General features: G+C 42.1%; 1 protein-coding gene across 5 annotated transcripts in view; it reads right to left on the bottom strand.

Moving 5' to 3' along the window:
• The window catches only part of fibina (fin bud initiation factor a), a 100,297-nt gene extending 89,620 nt beyond the window's left edge, over positions 1 to 10,677 (bottom strand). For 2 of the 5 annotated variants that reach the window (XR_012050645.1, XR_012050644.1), the window contains exon 1: positions 10,534 to 10,677. The gene's annotated coding sequence lies outside the window, so the exon portion shown is untranslated. The remainder of the gene's footprint in view (positions 1 to 10,533) is intronic. The other 3 variants (XM_061969703.2, XM_061969702.2, XM_061969706.2) reach the window with 2 other exon arrangements.
• Positions 10,678 to 18,647: the final 7,970 nt, after the last annotated feature.

Here is an 18,647-nt window from a genome sequence, read left to right on the forward strand (position 1 = left end):
AAAACCTTTCAGACACAATTTTAATTGGGGATGTAACCTACAACTACACTAACGCTGTAAATGTGCGCCGCAGGGCAAGTAAAACTCTTCTCGGAAATTATATTCTTATTAGTAACGGAATACGCTTGCAGTAAAATTTCCTATAAAGTGCCATACATATTTTCCTGGTGCCTGAGCATTGCTGTAATATTCTATCATTTTAATTTTCTTGATTAATTGCTTTTTTTGGTGGTATTTTTGGCCCGGTTAGAGCAACTTGTAAAAGTACGTGAATCATTAGAGCAGGCTCTAATTTCAAGAAGTCTTTCCAGGAGTGATGTTATTTGACAAAACTCAATTTTCTCATTGGGTGTGTTAATGTGAAACATATTTTCTAAAACGAAGACCACATCAAAGGCGTCCCTCCATATGATTCGATTAGGATTCTTTTGTCCCTTGCAGGTATGTGCTCGCTATTATCTACTGTTGTTCACACGTGTGTGGATTTATAGCGACAACCACTGCAGGTTCCATGATTACCTTGTGAAGCTGCGTGAGTATAACATCCATCACGTGGCGGTGCGAGCAGAGACCATGACCTCATAACTGTGATGTGTGGTGAGGTTCATGGCCGCTGAGGCACTTACTCCTTTGTAGGTGGGTTTTTTTCCCTCCAGGTTGCTCATTGAAAGAATAACAAGAAAACGAAGAGAGTAATTCTCTTGAAGTAAAAACTATTTTTCAAAAACATTTGTACAACCTTGGGAAAAAATGATGGAATCACCAGACTTAGATGATGTTCATTTAGATCAGGGCAGCTTATTTGCCAAATGTTACTATTAAATTTACATTGTTTTTTACATCATTACATTTTTAATGGAAAAACAGTACAAATACTTTTTTTTATTCTGGCAACTTAGCTGCCAGTTGTCAAGGCGTGGACTTTGGTGCGGTTTGTTTTCCCGTGGTGCAAAGCAACTGGACCAGACACGACGTGAAGGTAATGACATCTTTTAATTTTAACTCAAAAGCTCCAAAAAGGGTATAAACAAAAGGCGCTTACAGCGGAGGTACAAAACTTGGCTATGAAAACAAAAACTAGCACAAAGGCATAACTATGGACAAAAAAACGAAAACACTTACTGTGACAAGAAACGAGCATGGAAAAGAGCAGCATGGATCATCAGCATAAATAACAAGGGTGTGTAGAGAGTGATGTCGCCAGGCTGACTGCCTGGCAACTACAGGCTTAAATAGTGATGAGGTGATTGACAACAGGTGCATGAGTCCAACACGTGAAACTAATGGGTCGCTATGGTGACAAAAGAAACAAGAGTGCACAAAGAGTCCAAAAACCAAACCGAACATAACCAAAACAAAACATGATCACACAGACATGACACCAGTTTTTCTACCGTAAAAACAAATGTACTGTCTTTCCATTTACACAATATACACCGTTAAAAACAAGAACCGTAGATTTTACAGTCAAAAACCGGCAGCTCAGTCATCATAATTTTAAAACAAAAAACAGTATATGTATTACATATACTGTAATATTGTACTTGGTAATTGTTATATATTGTATATATTATATAAAACATAATATATATCATACACTGTATATATAATATGTAAATATTACATGTTATATTTTATTTTGCTACTACGGTACATTTTTAGTCTACTTAATATCCATTATCCTTTCCATCCTTACACTTTCCATCCTTTGTAACTGAGCTACTGTGTGGAACAATTTCCCTTGTGGATCATTAAAGTTTGTCTAAGTATTAGTTTTTTCCCAATTTACAGTAATATGCTGTAAAGAACTACATGACATTTATTGTCATTTTTATGAATTTGATGGATAGTTTGCTGTAAAGTTAAGTATTTTTATTTAGACAAAAACATGTTTGGAAATTATGATAGTATACTGTAATAGTTGTTGCAATATTGGATACTATTAAAGTTTAAAAGGCATGCAATTACAAGCAGTACATATATTTTTTCTGTCAAAATTAAAAAAATCTATTACATTTAGTGAGAAAATATTAAGTACTATATTGGCACATAACTTTTCCAGGTGGGGGCCACGTCTGGCCCCCGGGCCTTGAGTTTGACACCTGTGACTTAGATGTTTAATTTTGTAGAAAAAGAGGCAGATAACAGACATGATACAAACATCGTATTATTTCAAATGGCATCCTGTCCATGTCCTGGCTTTAGGAAACACTAAAATAATCAAGAAAATAAAATGCTCCAATGCGAAAAAAGTTAATTGAAACAAAGGAGAGGATTATCAAACTTCTTCAAGAAGGTAAATCATCACACAATGTTGCAAAATATGATGATTGTTCACAGTCAGCTGTGTCTAAAAGCTGGACCAAGTACAAATAAATGGAATGGTTGTAAAAGGCAAGCTGTGACGACCGGGTCACATAGTGATACGGGGGTCATTCTACCAAGATGCAGACGGACTTTGGACACAGCGTGAAGGTAGGAAATTATTTATTTTGACAATAAATCGGGTAGGAACAAACAAAAACGTGCTCATACGTGGAAGGCAAAAACTAAGGGGGCTAGCGTGGGAGCTAAAAAACAAAAGGAGCTTAGCGTGAAAGCTAGCATAAACAAAAGAGCCTAGCGTGGAAGCTAGTATGTAAATAGCAGGACTCAATACCGTCATCAACTGTTGCATGAAGCAAATTAGGAAGCCAGACTGACTGACCGGAAAAGGCAGTATTAAATAGCGCTCTGATCGGTGCTCGGGAAACAGGTGAGGGTCACGAACACCAATCAGAGACAGGTGAAAACAATAAGCACCCATGGTAACTGAAAACAAACCCAGGGGTGCACAAAACAGGAACTGAGGGAGTCCAAAAACCAAACAGATCATGATCTGGGCAGCGGATCATAACACAACCAAGGAAAACATCACAAACATAATGTTATGATCCGCTGCCCGGATCATCAGCACCTTGATTTTGTTTGTTTCTGTTGCCATGACTGCAGATTGCGCTCAGCTGCCTCTGGTTAGTGTTCGAGACACTCACCTGTTGTCCGGGCACTAATCAGAGGGCTATTTAGTCTTTGCCCTGGCCTCACTCGGTCTGGCTTCCTACTGTGACGACCGGGTCGCATCGTGGTGCGTGGTTGCTCTCCCAGAAATGCAGATGGCTTCAGACACAGCGTGCAGGTAGGAAAATGATTTATTAAGTAATAAATCAGACAGAACAAAGAAAAACGTGCTCATAGCACTTAAGACAAAAAACAAAGGGGCTAGCGTGGGAGCTAGCAAGAAAAATAGCCGAGAGTGTAAACTAGCAGGAATAGAAATAGTCGTCAACTGTTGCATCAAGCAAATTAGGCACCCACCTCCCATGTCAAACACTGCCATTAATTTGAAACTGTAAACAAGAGAAGCAAGACTATAAAGAAAAGAGAAGGTAATGGGGAAAAAGGAAACGTTGAAAATAAAAACCTGTGAGACACACAAAAACAATAACAGTGTACAAAAATATGAAGATTGGCATTGAAAACAAGTCAGGATACGAAAAAATGTCCGCCCCAAATTTTGTATTTCTGAGGTGTTTTTATTTATTTGTTGCCAAATTTTTCTACAATGTGAATTTTTTTTCCCCCGATACCCAATCTTACTGGTTGTGTTTTGACTCCATAGTCTGCAACACGCCCACTAATAATACACACAATGTTATAGTTTGCACACACTGTTTAGCGCGTGGTATTAGCATTATTGGTACAAAACCCAAAACCAGTGAAGTTGGCAGGTTGTGTAAATCGTATATAAAAACAGAATACGATGATTTGAAAATCCTTTTCAACTTATATTCAATTGAATAGACTGCAAAGACAAGATACTTAACATTCGAATTGGAAAACTATGTTTTGCAAATATTAGCTCATTTGGAATTTGATGCCTGCAACATGTTTCAAAAAAACTGGCACAAGTGGCAAAAAAGACTGAGAAAGTTGAGGAATGCGCATCAAACACTTATTTGGAACATCCCACAGGTGAACGGGCTAATTGGGAACAGGTGGGTGACATGATTGGGTATAAAAGCAGCTTCCATGAAATGCTCAGTCATTCACAAACAAGGATGGGGCGAAGGTCACCACTTTGTGAACAAATGCGTGAGCAAATTGTTTAAGAACAACATTTCTCAACCAGCTATTGCAAGGAATTTAGGGATTTCACCATCTACGGTCCGTAATATCAAAAAGTTCAGAGAATCTGAAGAAATCACTGCACGTAAGCGTAATAAACATTGAATGCCCGTGACCTTTGATCTCTCATCAAAAACCGACATCAGTGTGTAAGGGACATCACCACATAGGCTCAGGAACACTTAGTTGCTACATCTGTTAAAGTTAAAACTCTACTATGCAAAGTCAAAGCCATTAATCAACAACACCCAGAAACGCTTCGCTGGGCCCGAGCTCATCTAAGATGGACTGAGGCAAAGTGGAAAAGTGTTCTGTGGTCTGACGAGTCCACATTTCAAATTGTTTTTGGAAACTGTGTGGCACAATATGAAGCCTAAAATACCACAATGGAGACCCCGGGCTGTTGAACAACTTAAGCTGTACATCAAGCAAGAATGGGACAGAATTTCACCTGAAAAGCTTCAAAAATTGGTCTCCTCAGTTCCCAAACGTTTACTGAGTGTTGTTAAAGGAAAGGCCATGTAACACAGTGGTAAAAATGCCCCTGTGCCAACTTTTTTGCAATGTGTTGCTTCCTTTAAATTCTGAGCTAATGATTATTTGCAAAAGAAACCTAACATTAAATATCTTGTCTTTGCAGTCTATTCAATTGAATATAGGTTGAAAAGGATTTGCAAATCATTGTATTCTGTTTTTATTTACGAATTACACAACGTGCCAACTTCACTGGTTTTGTAAATTAGGCCCTTTGGTGTAGGAAGAATAACCTGAACACCACAACCACCAAGGAGCTGGTTATTGACTTCAGGAGGACTGACACAAACAGTCTGCCATTATACATCAGAGGGGACCGCGTTGAGGAGGGCCTAACCTGGAGCATCAACACTGTGAAACTGCAGAAAAAGGCCCGACAGAGACTTTACTTCATCAGGCAGCTGAGGAAGGACTGCAGTAGTCCTTCCACCAGTGTACAGTAGAAAACATTTAACATACTGTATATGTTTGCTTCATCAGCTGTACAGTGTCTACTTAAAGTTAAAGTACCACTGATAGTCACACACACCCACTAGGTGTGGTGAAATTATCCTCTGCATTTGACCCATCCCCATATTCACCCCCTGGGAAGTGAGGGAGCAGTGAGCAGCAGCGGTGGCCACGCTCAGGAATCATTTTGGTGATTTAACCCTCAATTCCAACTGTTGATGCTGAGTGCCAAGCAGGGAGGCAATTGGTCCCATTTTTTTGTAGTCTTTGGTATGACTCGGGCGGGGTTTGAACTCACGACCTCCCAGTCTCAGGGCGGACACTCTAACCACAAGGCCACTGAGCTGGTGTTATGTTGCCAACTACCAGTTACAAATCTCGCGACTTTTTCCGGTGTTATTGGAGACTTTTTTGTGTCTTGGAGGGTCTGATTTGAAAGCACGCAGTAGTTCCTCAATAAGCGGTGACGAGTGCTGCCGGACAGCTGCTGCTGCACGAGCAGAGCATAGACCCTCACAGGGCAAGAACTGCAGCGGTTCGCCATGCGCAAATCATTTGTCATTTGGAGTTTAGACTTTTTCATTTGTACTCGGAAGTCTTAATTTTCCAGTTCCGAGCCGGAAGTTTCGACTGGATTTTTAGATGTAAATGTTTATTTACTGTCACACTTGAATAAATCACAAAATTGTATTTGCCTACTGTACACAGCCTCGGCCACTTACTCACCTCGTCTCTGTGTGTGTGTCTTCGTGTGATAAAAGTTAAAACATCTAGCGAGCTAGCACTGTCATGATCCGTAGCCGGATCATGTTTTGTTTAGTTATGTTCTGTTAGTTTTGGACTCCCTTAGTTCCTGTATTGTGCACTTCTGGGTTTGTTTAGGTTACAATGGGTACTAATTGGTTTCACCTGCCTCTGATTAGTGTTCGGCGCGTTCACCTGCTGCCGAGCACTAATCAGAGAGCTATTTATTCACCTCTCTCGCCGCACTCGTCCTGGCTTCTCGTCCTGAATAACGTTGGTTATTCCTGTGATTCTTGATTCTTGTTCCTGCGCTAAGCTTCGCCATAGCTTCCCATGCTATCGGCCCGCTTTTCTGTTTATTCTTGTCTTTGTCTGTTTGTATATACGGTGTATGATTTATGAGAAATAAATCATCTCCTACCTTCACGCTTTCGTCCGGAGTTGTCCGTTCTGCATCTGGGAGGAACGACCCCGCATAAAGATGCGACCCCAACGTGACAGAAAGAAGCCAGCCCACAGTTCCTCCGCAACGGGCATCGAGGAGATGGACACAGGTACGTGGATGTTATTGAAGGCGATGGAGACGAAGACGCTCCGCTATTCCCCTGAGGACGCCGCCACACAGCAGTACCGGACGCGTCAGCGAAGACGGAAGCCGTCCAAAAGGGCTTCGCTTCGCTGTCAGGACGCGCCTCTCCCTCTGACTCCTCCTCCGGAACACAGCACGCCCCAACCCGTCTCGACTGCGCCGATGTACGGCAACCCGATCCATTATTTGGCCAAACAGTTCACAGACTGGGCTAAAAGCCAAATGGAAAACCGCGTCGAGGACGCCACTGCGCCGTCCCCCTCTGATGTTGTCACTCTACCGGTATTTGGTAATGACATCAGAGGGCAAGAATTGTCTTTTTCTACTGAGTCGTTCTGTTTGCCTCCCGCTGGGGACACTCCGTCTGCTACAGCAGACTACCGGAACAATTTTTTTCAGTCACCTCCGCCCCCAGTAACTCTGACTCCGCCCCTAAGGACTCTAGCCCCACCCACGTCACAGACTTTTTCCTCCTGTCCTCCCACACAATCTCAGGTGGGGGGGGGGGGGAGAAACTTTCTGGACAATTTAACGGGGAGTAGTCTACCCCCCTCCTGACCTATCTCCACCCACCCCTAAAGACTGATCCAGACCGCAAGGAGCGCGTCTGGTGTCCGCTTTTTGAAGGGTGGGGCTAGTGCCAGGAGCTGTGCGCCATGCCAAGACGCAACCCCCAGCTAGGCCACCTCCGCCAAGCTCATGGCTAACCTCAGCCCAGGTGGGCCTGAAGATGCCATCCTTTCCAGCATCTGAACCTGCTGTTCCAAGGCTAGCACCTGAACTTGCTGCTCCAAGGCTAGCACCTGAACCTCCTACTCCAAGGCTAGCAACCCTTCGTGCTCCAAGGCTAGCATCCCTTCCTGCTCCAAGGCTAGCAACCCTTCCTGCACCACGGCTAGCACCAGTCGCTGCACCACGGCTAGCACCAGTCGCTGCACCACGGCAAGCAACGTCTGCTGCTTCCACGCCTGCGTCGTCGACGTCTGCTGCTTCCACGCCTGCCTCGTCGACGTCTGCTGCTTCCACGCCTGCCTCGTCGACGTCTGCTGCTTCCACGCCTGCCTCGTCGACGTCTGCTGCTTCCACGCCTGCCTCGTCGACATCTGCTGCTTCCACGCCTGCCCCGACGACGTCTGCTGCTTCCACGCCTGCCCCGACGACGTCTGCTGCTCCCACGCCTGCCTCGCCGACATCTGCTGCTTCCACGCCTGCCTCGCCGACGACGCGCCTACCTCCCCGTCGGCCACGGATGTGGCCGTTCCCTGGTCGCCGCCACCTTACTCACCCTCACTGGTTGCGGGGACAATTGGTCTGGCGACCCACCGCCAAGTCCCCCCTCTGCCCTCCCATGACTCTTGATCTTGCCTTGTTTTTGTTGGACATCTGGAATCTGTCCTTAAAGGAGGGGGTACTGTCATAATCCGTGGCCGGATCATGTTTTGTTTAGTTATGTTTTGTTAGTTTTGGACTCTGTGAGTTCCTGTTTTGTGCACTTCTGGGTTTGGTTTAGGTTACCATGGGTACTAATTGGTTTCACCAGCCTTTGATTAGTGTTCGGCACATTCACCTGCTGCCGAGCACTAATCAGAGAGCTATTTCACCTCTCTCGCCACACTCGTCCTGGCTTCTTTGTTTGCTCCACGCAACAAGTTACGTTGGTTATTCCTGTGATTCTGGATTCTTGTTCCTGCGCTAAGCTTTGCCATATCTTGCCATGCATAGCAGCCCACTTTTCTGTTTATTCTTGTTTTTGTCTGCTTGTATCTACGGTGTATGATTTATGAGAAATAAATCATCTCCTACCTTCACGCTTTCGTCCGGAGTTGTCCGTTCTGCATCTGGGAGGAACGACCCCGCATAAAGATGTGACCCCAACGTGCCAAGCACGTCATGTCAGTGCAGAGAGGAGACACACGCCTACAGACTACAAATGAAATGCACATGTGCAAAGCTGCCATTTGTTCCGCCTTTGTTTACAGCGTGAGATGTAAATGTAAATATTTCTTCACTCTTTTGTCAAGCAACGTCATAATTACATCGTAGGGTTGTACGGTATACCGGTATTAGTAAGGTACCGCGATACTAATGAATCATATTCGGTACTATACCGCCTCTAAAAAGTACCGCTCCCACAGCTGCTGTACTGATATCAATATTTTGGTACAGGTACCAAAATATTGGTATCAGTACAACAAACATAATAAAACATTACTTACTGTTCAAAATCTGCTCTCACTGGAATGCCGACTGTTAAGATGTTGATATATTTCACATTTAGATGAAGAATGACTCATAATCTTTGCGAAGAAAAAAGTGGGCTGGAACGAAGCATCTTTTTTGCCATTAAAATGGCTGCCAAAGTGTACCAACTTCTCAGTTTTTGTCCATGTTATGTTACTATCCAGGTGAGAGACATGATTTATAATCTAGAACTAACTTTCACAAGCTGTGAGGCGAGAAAGCAGCTAACCAGCTGATGATGTCAATACAGCAGCATAAGGACACTAGATGTAGGTCCTTAGCGTTAGCGCTTATACTTGGTTAATATTCAGGTCCCAAAATGTAAATGTAGCATTGTTGGCGCTTTTTGGATGGTTATTTATTGGATTTTATAGTCAAAATAGACACCTTAGACCAGGGATTGGCAACCCAAATTGTTGAAAGAGCCATAATGGACCAACAATACAAAAAAAAATCTGTCTGGAGCCGCAAAAAATTCAAAGCCTTCTGTAAGTGATATAATGAAGACAACACGTGAACACGTGATATAAGTGTCTATATTAGTTATATTAGCCTACTATCAAAATGACTGTGTCGCAGGCTGACACAAATCTTTGTTGAAAGAAATGTTGAACTTTAATATTTATTCTACCCATTTTTACAACATTAGAAACCATTAGTAAAACGTAGGTTTCTCAGCGGGTGAGATAACTCCTGGAAATTACTGGCTCAGAAATGCCAAAGGTATAGATGTGTGTGTGTCCAAGTTAAAGGAAATGGGCTAGATTTATAGCTATGCATCTATGCAAGCTGGGTTACGTTTGCTGTGGTTTATAATGGCACACAAACCACTATCAGAAATGCAGGCAATATTACATACAGATAATATGTCATGAGACATATAGATATAAATTAAATACAAAGAGGACATAAGTAAAGGAAATTAAATGAGCATGCACTGACCAAATATGCTTGATAAGCACTCCATACAAGTCAATAACACCAACAAAGCTCACCTTTGTGCCTTCACACACAGCATAAAATGTTTGGTGGACAAAATGAGACAAAGAATGAGTGGCATAGAACATGTCTTTCTCTGGCATGGTTGAAGAAAGTTATACATGTAAACAAACTACGGTGAGTTCAAGGGCCGCCGAAATTAGTAGGAAAAAACGGCGCTCGCCGAATACTCTCATCAGAGAATCATGTTGAATATAAACCGTGGGATTTCTAACAATTGGGGAGGTTTGTGTCATGTTGTCCTCCTACAGAAACCCCATGAAAAACAAACATATATTTTTCCCCCCATCTTTTTCTATTTTCATACATTTTTGAAAAAGCTCCAGGGAGCCACTAGGGCGGCCCTAAAGAGCCGCAGGTTGCAGACCCTCGCCTTAGACGCGATGACGTTCTGGCTCCGATTGACTCCATTGTAAACTGACTTTTATTTACGTTTATTTACGAGTTAGAATACATTAAAAAACAACAACAACGTGACAAGCACGTCATGTCAGTGTAGAGAGGAGACACACGCCTACAGACTACAAATAAAATGCACATGTGCAAAGCTGCCATTTGTTCCGCCTTTGTTTACAGCGTGAGATGTAAATGTAATATTTTTTCACTCTTATGTCAAGCAACGTCATAATTACATCGTAAGGTTGTACGATATATCGGTATTAGTAAGCTATCGCGATACAAATGAATCATATTCGGTACTATACCGCCTCTAAAAAGTACCGCTCCCACAGCTGCTGTACTGATACCAATATTTTGGTACCGGTACCAAAATATTGGTATCAGTACAACAAACACAATAAAACATCACTTACTGTTCAAAGTCTGCTCTCACTGGAATGCCGACTGTTAAGATGTTGATATATCTGGTGTAACAATGGGAAGATAGATCACGTCACTGCTCTCCTGATGTTGAACTATTAACTATAAAATGCAGGCCATTTTATTTACCCAGGGAATTCAGTGCTATGATCTTCACAGTAGTGTACATTCCCCCCAGTGCTAACACCAAAGAAGCTTTGAATGCTTTGTACTGCTCCATCAATGAACTGCAAACTACACACCCAGAGGGAGTTTTCATTGTGGCAGGGGATTTTAATCAAGCAAACATGAAAACAGTTTCCCCTCATTTCCATCAATATGTGAATTTTGCAACCAGGGGTGGAAGCAAGCTGGACTTGGTTTATAGTAATATTAAACAGGCGTATAAATCTGCACCACGCCCCCACCTCGGCTCGGCTCCGTTCTGGCTCCGATTGACTCCATTGTAAACTGACTTTTATTTACGTTTATTTACGAGTTAGAATACATTAAAAACATTTTTTTAATTGTCTCTCACAAAGATTGGGAATGATAGGCAAACCCCCCCCAAAAAAATAAAAACAATTGCAGTTCCCCTTTAAGCGAATGGAGGCATCATAAACACTTGTGTCAATTACTGAAGATGTGAAAGAGTAGACTTCATGCACTATTTCCCTGCTGAGTATTCATGATCTAATAATATTGTTAGTCTAATGGATATGTAGGAGCTTATTTGGAAGCTTATAATAACACTCTGGATTTAAGTTATTTATGACTGTCTTCATTTCATTGCTTCTGTTAGTGCAACTTGTCATTTTTTTCAAATGGAAAAGGGTTTAACGTATCAAAGTTTCCCATTCGCACATTACTTTCACTGCTGTTCTGCAGGAGCAAGACAATATAGCGTTTCATTAGCGTCGGCAAAGTGGCTTTTTTGCATTCCAGCAGGTATAGTGGTCTCACTTTGCTGCAACAAGGAAGAACTTGTACTCAAGTGTTGTTCCAAGCTGAAAAGAAATGTCAGCATATTTCTCCAAACAACCTTAGAGCACAGTTGAAGGACGTAGTAAGTGCAGAGCAGCAGTTAGTTTTGCTCAAGTAGTAGCTTTTCTGAAGAAACACACATTTTTTAACGTCATGTGCATGGAGAAGAGGGGATTCTTGGTGTGTAATTGCAGAGAGGACAAGAAATACATCAGTTTGTTCCATAAACAGAATCAGCAAATCTTGTGTGCAGACGCTGCATTTCTACCCCTTAACTAGAGCTGCTGCAGAAGTGCACCCGTGCAGTAAAAGGGCAAGTGGAATAACCACCTTCAGCTATACACCATGCCTCTTCATTTTAATCAATAGACTAAGTATTACTAAGAAATTTAAGGGAAAAATAAAAACATGTTCAAATGTTAACACAAGTATTTTTAAAAAGTTATTTTCCCAAGAAAAAAGCCTTAAAAGGACTGGTTGTCTTTCATTCGGGGTGTAGAGATACAAACCCCGTTTCCATATGAGTTGGGAAATTGTGTTATACGGAATACAATGATTTGCAAATCATTTTCAACCCACATTCAGTTGAATATGCTACAAAGACAACATATTTGATGTTCAAACTGATAAACATTTTTTTTTTTTTTTAAATAATCATTAACTTTAGAATTTGATGCCAGCAACACGTGACAAGGAAGTTGGGAAAGGTGGCAATAAATACTGATAAAGTTGAGGAATGCTCATCAAACATTTATTTGGAACATCCCACAGGTGAACAGGCACATTGGGAACAGGTGGGTGCCATGATTGGGTATAAAAGTAGATTCCATGAAATGCTCAGTCATTCACAAACAAAGATGGGGCGAGGGTCACCACTTTGGCAATAAATGCGTGAGCAAATTGTTGAACAGTTTAAGAAAAACATTTCTCAACCAGCTATTGCAAGGAATTGAGGGATTTCACCATCTACGGTCCGTAATATCATCAAAGGGTTCAGAGAATCTGGAGAAATCACTGCACGTAAGCAGCTAAGCCTGTGACCTTCGATCCCTCAGGCTGTACTGCATCAACAAGCGACATCAGTGTGTAAAGGATATCACCACATGGGCTCAGAAACCCACTGTCAGTAACTACAGTTGGTCGCTACATCTATAAGTGCAAGTTAAAACTCTCCTATGCAAGGCGACAACCGTTTATCAACAACACCCAGAAACGCAGTCGGCTTCGCTGGGCCTGAGCTCATCTAAGATGGACTGATGCATAGTGGAAAAGTGTTCTGTGGTATGACAAGTCCACATTTCAAATTGTTTTTGGAAACTGTGGACGTCGTGTCCTCCGGACCAAAGAGGAAAAGAACCATCCGGATTGTTATCGGCGCAAAGTTGAAAAGCCAGCATCTGTGATGGTATGGGGGTGTATTAGTGCCCAAGACATGAGTAACTCACACATCTGTGAAGGCGCCATTAATGCTGAAAATTACATACAGGTTTTGGAGCAACATATGTTGCCATCCAAGCAACGTTACCATGGACGCCGCTGCTTATTTCAGCAAGACAATGCCAAGCCACGTGTTACATCAATGTGGCTTCATAGTAAAAGAGTGCGGGTACTAGCCTGGCCTGCCTGTAGTCTAGACCTGTTTCCCATTGAAAATGTGTGGCGAAGCCTAAAATACCACAACGGAGACCCCCGGACTGTTGAACAACTTAAGCTGTACATCAAGCAAGAATGGGAAAGAATTCCACCTGAGAAGCTTCAAAAATGTCTCTCCTCAGTTCCCAAACGTTTACTGAGTGTTGTTAAAAGGAAAGGCCATGTAACATAGTGGTGAACATGCCCTTTCCCAACTACTTTGGCACGTGTTGTAGCCATGAAATTCTAAGTTAATTATTATTTGCAAAAAAAAAATAAAGTTTATGAGTTTGAACATCAAATATCTTGTCTTTGTAGTGCATTCAATTTAATATGGGTTGAAAATGATTTGCAAATCATTGTATTCCGTATATATTTACATCCAACACAGTTTCCCAACTCATATGGAAACATGCAAACCAAGAGGCGGCGCTTCACAACATTTCACCAAGTGATTCAGAGCTTTTCTCCCGCTCACTCACACGCACCAGTGACCCGGGGACATGGACCCGCTGCTTGACAAAGTGTCTTAAAGGTTGAAAGCAAACTTGTGTTAGTCATGCTAATCATTAAAATAATGGTGGTCAATAAAGCGCAGTCATCCAAAAGGGCAGGGGCGTAGCACCAAATTCTGGGCCCCCATACAGAAAACTCTTAAAGGGCCCACCATCCTACCCTAAATCCAACGTCGCCGCCCGATTCACAAACACTTTGTTTCTTTACATGTATGTTTACATGCACTAAAAAAAAAACTACTGTATTAGATAATTAAACCATATCTAGATACCCCCCCCTAAATATTTTGCTGTTGTTTAAAAAAATAAAATTTTAGTTTTTCTAACAAAATAATACCAACACATTCAATATAAAGTGACCACATTATGAATTTTTGAAATAATACAATAGTTATTATTGAACTAAATATGATTTTAAATCGTTCAAGCTTTCTTTTACTTCAGAGTGTCAAGTTTTAGATTCATTTTTAATTATCCTCAATGAGTAATACGAATCATAATTATACAAAATTATTAGAGATGTCCGATAATGGCTTTTTTGCCGGTATCAGATATTCCGATATTGTCCAACTCTTAATTATCGATTCCGATATCAACCGATACCGATATACACAGTCGTGGAATTAACACATTATTATGCCTAATTTTATTGTGATGCCCCGCTGGATGCATTAAACAATGTAACTTTACCATGAATTGAGTAACGTGGACCCCGACTTAAACAAGTTGAAAAACGTATTCGGGTGTTACCATTTAGTGGTCAATTGTACGGAATATGTACTGTACTGTGCAATCTACTAATACAAGTTTCAATCAATCAATCAAAAACAAGGTTTTCCAAAATAAGAAAACAACTTCAACTCAAGTTATGGAAAAAACTGCCAACAAAGTGCATTATTTTTTTTAACATGCCTCAAAACAGCAGCTTAGAATTTGGGACATGCTCTCCCTGAGATAATCCTACACACACAGTGCATTATTTTTTATTTTTTTTAAACATGCCTCAAAACAACAGCTACAAAAACAATGAAGGCACACAGCTTCAGTCCAGAGTATACTAGAGCATACTTACCAACCTTGAGACCTCCGAATTCAGGAGATGGAGGGGTGGGGGGGCGGCGGCGGGGTTGAGGTGGGGGGGCAGGGTTGAGGTGGGCGGGGTTGGGGCGGGAGGGGTTTGGTGGTAGCGGGGGTGTATATTGTAGCGTCCTGGAAGAGTTAGTGCTGCAAGGGGTTCTGGGTATTTGTTCTGTAGTGTTTATATTGTGTTACGGTGCGGATGTTCTCCCAAAATGTGTTTATCATTCTTGTTTGGTGTGGGTTTACAGTGTGGCGCATATTGGTAACAGTGTTAAAGTTGTTTATACGGCCACCCTCAGTGTGACCTGTATGGCTGTTAATCAAGTATGTGTGTGTAAAAGCCGCAGATATTACGTGACTGGGCCGGCACGCCGTTTGTACGGAGGAAAAGTGGACGTGACGACAGGTTGTAGAGGACGCTAAAGGCAGTGCCTTTAAGGCACGCCCCCAATAATGTCGTCCGAGTGGAAATCGGGAGAATGGTTGCCCCGGGAGATTTTCCGGAGGGGCACTGAAATTCGGGAGTCTCCCGGGAAAATAGGTAGGTTGAAACCGATACCGATAATTTCCGATACTACATTTTAAAGCATTTATCGGCCGATAATATCAGCAGGCCGATATCGGACATCTCTGAAAATTATTATTATTATTAGTCTGTCTTTGAAATTTTCACTGATGATGATGATATCACAATATTCTAATAAGTATTGTAATTAAGTGGTAGTTTCAATGTATTGTGTATTGTGACATTGTAACAGCCCTATCAATAATATAGCACAACAATAAACACACCACGTTTCCTTTTAAAATACAATCCATGATTTATTACAGAAAGTGATATCCAAAGTATCTTATGTTACATTTTTTCTTTTTTACACCTCTTTTTTTTAAACATGTATAAAGGAACAAAGCAAAACGTATTAAAACACGTTATGTCACATTCTGTCGCTCCATTAAAATGTACGGCATGAACTTGCTCAAGCACAAACCTAACAGGAAGCTGAATGTTTTTCGGAGATTATAACCTAAATTGTGCTATTAGGAACACCTTTCTTTCACTGTGCACACGTCGAAACTCCAATTCAAAACAACTATGTCAATTTATGCCTTAATTCTTAGGACCTCATGCGATACAGCATATAAAAATAACCCAAACTCTGTAAAATTATGTCCCTCCAGGAAACATACCATATTGTCTGGGCCTCCAAAATTCCTCAGGAGTGGAAAAAGAGTGAGTGTGATATGTGTAAGATGAAGTAGGTGAAGTCAGCGCTGCTTTAAAAACAGATGCTAAAATCATGCAGACGGGACTGTACAAGGAGAACAACATGCATAGATTTCCAATGTTCACATAGCAGGGAACCTTAACTAGTTTCCTAACGGTTAAAATCTCTCTCGTGAAAAACAGACTTTTAAATGATGTGTAAGTATTAGACAGAATATTGTGACAGAAACCAATGTTATTGTTTTTTTTGTTTTTTACATATGTCAGATGGAATTCTAGAAGTTACTTTGTAGTGTATGACTACGCAAGGAAAAGAACCAAACGTGATTTAAGTGTGCGCACCTTTGCATATGCACCGCAGTGCAAAAATATGTTTGAGAAAGATAATTCTTTTGATTGTATTGTAGGAAATATGATTGGAAAGTCGAACATTCAGAGGACACCTGAGAAATGCAGACAGGAGACCTGAGGGTGAATACAAGAACCAAACAGAAATACATAATGAAATATATACTGTACATTGAAGAGCAACATAAATAGGTTATACATGGAAAGAAATCTACGATACAGACTTCGTTTTTTGTTTGTACAACGATATTTTTCAACCGTTTCTTTGACTTGTGCAAATTGAGGTTCACGTTCAACTTTCTATCATTGCCCATATAATAATGTTATTATGGTACACATTTCAACATGACAAAGTGCAAACTCAGCATACATGTAAAGCCGTCTCATTTCAAGTCAAAAATGGAAATGATTAACTCTGAATTTTAAAGCAGTAATAACACAATAACCTTTACTGCTAACCTCTAACACAGTGGTTCTCAACCTTTTTTCAGTGATGTACCCCCTGTGAATTTTTTTTAAATTCAAGTACCCCCTAATCAGAGCAAAGCATTTTTGGTTGAAAAAAAGAGATAAAGAAGTAAAATACAGCACTATGTCATCAGTTTCTGATTTATTAAATTGTATAACAGTGCAAAATATTGCTCATTTGTAGTGGTCTTTCTTGAACTATTTGGAAAAAAAGATAGGTTTTTATTTATATTTATAAAGGATTTTTTGATTGTTGCTATTTTTAGAATATTTAAAAAAAATCTCACGTACCCCTTGGCATACCTTCAAGTACCCCCAGGGGTACGCGTACCCCCATTTGAGAACCACTGCTCTAACATATTGTATTAACCCAAATATAAGATGCTATTTTTTTCCTGAGAAAAAAGTCAGACTTGTATTCAGGCTCTAGAGCAGTGGTTCTTAACCTTGTTGGAGGTACCGAACCCCACCAGTTTCATATGCGCATTCACCGAACCCTTCTTTAGTGAAAAAAAATAAATACATTTTTTTCAAATTCAAGACAAAGTTATATGTTTTTGGTAACACTTTAGTATGGGGAACATATTCTAAGTAACAAAGACTTAATTTAGAGTTATTTGGACACTAGGGGAACATCCATCCATCCATCCATCTTCTTCCGCTTATCCGAGGTCGGGTCGCGGGGGCAGCAGCCTAAGCAGAGAAGCCCAGACTTCCCTCTCCCCAGCCACTTCGTCCAGCTATTCCCGGGGGATCCCGAGGCGTTCCCAGGCCAGCCGGGAGACATAGTCTTCCCAACGTATCCTGGGTCTTCCCCGTGGCCTCCTACCGGTCGGACGTGCCCTAAACATCTCCCTAGGGAGACGTTCGGGTGGCATCCTGACCAGATGCCCGAACCACCTCATCTGGCTCCTCTCAATGTGGAGGAGCAGCAGCTTTACTTTGAGTTCCTCCCGGAAGACGGAGCTTCTCACCCTATCTCTAAGGGAGAGCCCCGCCACCCTCATTTCGGTCGCTTGTACCTGTGATCTTGTCCTTTCGGTCATAACCCACAGCTCATGACCATAGGTGAGGATGGGAACGTAGATCGACCGGTAAATTGAGAGCTTTGCCTTCCGGCTCAGCTCCTTCTTCACCACAACGGATCGATACAGCGTCCGCATTACTGAAGACGCCGCACCGATCCGCCTGTCGATCTCACGATCCACTCTTCCCTCACTCGTGAACAAGACTCCGAGGTACTTGAACTCCTCCACTTGGGGCAGGGTCTCCTCCGCAACCTGGAGATGGCACTCCACCCTTTTCCGGGCTAGAACCATGGACTCGGACTTGGAGGTGCTGATTCTCATCCCAGTCGCTTCACACTCAGCTGCGAACCGATCCAGCGACAGCTGAAGATCCTGGCCAGATGAAGCCATCAGGACCACATCATCTGCAAAAAGCAGAGACCTAATCCTGCAGCCACCAAACCGGATCCCCTCAACGCCTTGACTGCGCCTAGAAATTCTGTCCATAAAAGTTATGAACAGAATCGGTGACAAAGGGCAGCCTTGGCGGAGTCCAACCCTCACTGGAAACGTGTCCGACTTACTGCCGGCAATGCGGACCAAGCTCTGACACTGATTATACAGGGAGCGGACCGCCAATATCAGACAGTCCCATACCCCATACTCTCTGAGCACTCCCCACAGGACTTCCCGAGGGACACGGTCGAATGCCTTCTCCAAGTCCACAAAGCACATGTAGACTGGTTGGGCAAACTTCCATGCACCCTCAAGGACCCTGCCGAGAGTATAGAGCTGGTCCACAGTTCCATGACCAGGACGAAAACCACACTGTTCCTCCTGAATCCGAGGTTCGACTATCCGGCGTAACC

Source organism: Nerophis lumbriciformis, linkage group LG10 (assembly GCF_033978685.3).
Source record: "Nerophis lumbriciformis linkage group LG10, RoL_Nlum_v2.1, whole genome shotgun sequence".
Lineage (NCBI taxonomy): Eukaryota > Metazoa > Chordata > Actinopteri > Syngnathiformes > Syngnathidae > Nerophis > Nerophis lumbriciformis.